The sequence below is a fragment of the Neomonachus schauinslandi genome, chromosome 3, assembly GCF_002201575.2.
Source record: "Neomonachus schauinslandi chromosome 3, ASM220157v2, whole genome shotgun sequence".
Lineage (NCBI taxonomy): Eukaryota > Metazoa > Chordata > Mammalia > Carnivora > Phocidae > Neomonachus > Neomonachus schauinslandi.
In genome coordinates, this window is record NC_058405.1 from 84,846,633 (window position 1) to 84,848,156 (window position 1,524).

Genomic DNA, 1,524 nt, shown 5'->3' on the forward strand with positions numbered 1-1,524 from the left:
TCATTTTCCAAGAAATGTCTGTCAAATACCCAAGTCTGAATAACCATTGCTTGTTTGTCATTCTTTCAAGTAAAATGAAATTTCATTCTCTCAAGTAAAAATGGTATTCTATGAAAAAAAAGCAGCCAGATCGACTTGTAAGGCACACAGTCCCACAGGTGCTTTCTTCGGGACAACTGTCACCCTCGCTTGTGGGTTCTATGCCAACTTGAATTTAATACAATTAATATATTTTACTGCTTCATCAAGGACAATCTTAAGGAGAACAGGCACTTTTAAGAATTTGTGAGTGCGTGTAGTGGAGAAGAAAATGACTACAGTTTGGAACCACTGCGTGAGTCGTGCAAAGACCCTACAGCTTTATCCACCAATGTTTGTGGCTTTCAGTACAAATGCTGATAAAACAATTTTGACCTCTTGCATTCCCATAAAGGTCTCGTGGGGTTTCCAGCCTGCCTGGACTATACTTTGAACACCTGCAGATGGAAGCATCTTCAAGCCAGTGATGGGTATGTTCTCTCACTATCTCTTAGCACGGCTCCAAGTCCCCGTGGGCTGGGCACCCAGCAGAAGTTCCACAAATGCTTGCTGGCTGAATGTTTGGCATCTCTGTGATGCAAGGTTAGGGGATAGAGTCTGGATAAAGGTACTTGTCATGGGAGTACATGTCATTAATGTCCAGAGCCTGAGAGATACTCCCTGGAGACTGGTTGGTTTGGGGCAGTGCCCAGGTATTGGTATTTTTTAAATATTTAAAGTATTTAAAAATCCTGCAACAAGAGAACTAACTACAGGGCTGTCAGGCCAAGAACAGAAAGGCAACCTAACTATAAGGCATAGAAACCCATTGGCATCTCTTCCCTTCCTTCGCTTCTGCTTAAAACAATCAAGACAGAGCACCTTGACCTTGGACCATGCAGTCTTGTACATTGTCAGGTGGCTTCCAGGGCCTTCCTGCAGAATGTGTGGAGAGGGGTAAGGGGGGGTGAGGTAGGCTCTTAGAGGCCCTGGAGGGACTGGGGCGCTGGCTCCTCTGGGTGCTATTGGAATCATAGGCGGATGGGATCTTGAACCAGGAACAGATGGGGCTCCAGGGCAGATGCCTTGGTTCTGCTACAGAATTTTGGAGCCACGCTGGGCAAGGTGCTGTTCATGCAGCTCTGCCCTCTAGCCCTCCGCTGGGGGTCTGCCTACTCTTCTCACTCTGAGAGAGGTCTCCCAAAAATTCCAAGAACCTTCTCTTTGGCCCTGCTTCTTCCCAAGGGACTCTTAGCAAGTCACCCAAGTGGGAGTGATTTTAATTCTGTGCCCATGTTGCACTTCAGGGCAGCCTCCCTGCTCTCTAGTCCTGGGCTCTCTCTGTCCAAACGTAGGGCTCAAGGCCTGGAGCCCTGCAGGCTCCACCACCCATCTGTGAGCCTCCCTCCTGAGCACATTTCTGTGGCTGTGAAGGGGCAGAAGAAGCCAGTGAGAGCAAGGCTATTTTTGTTCCTGGTGATGCTTATAATTTCTTTTTTGCAAGTG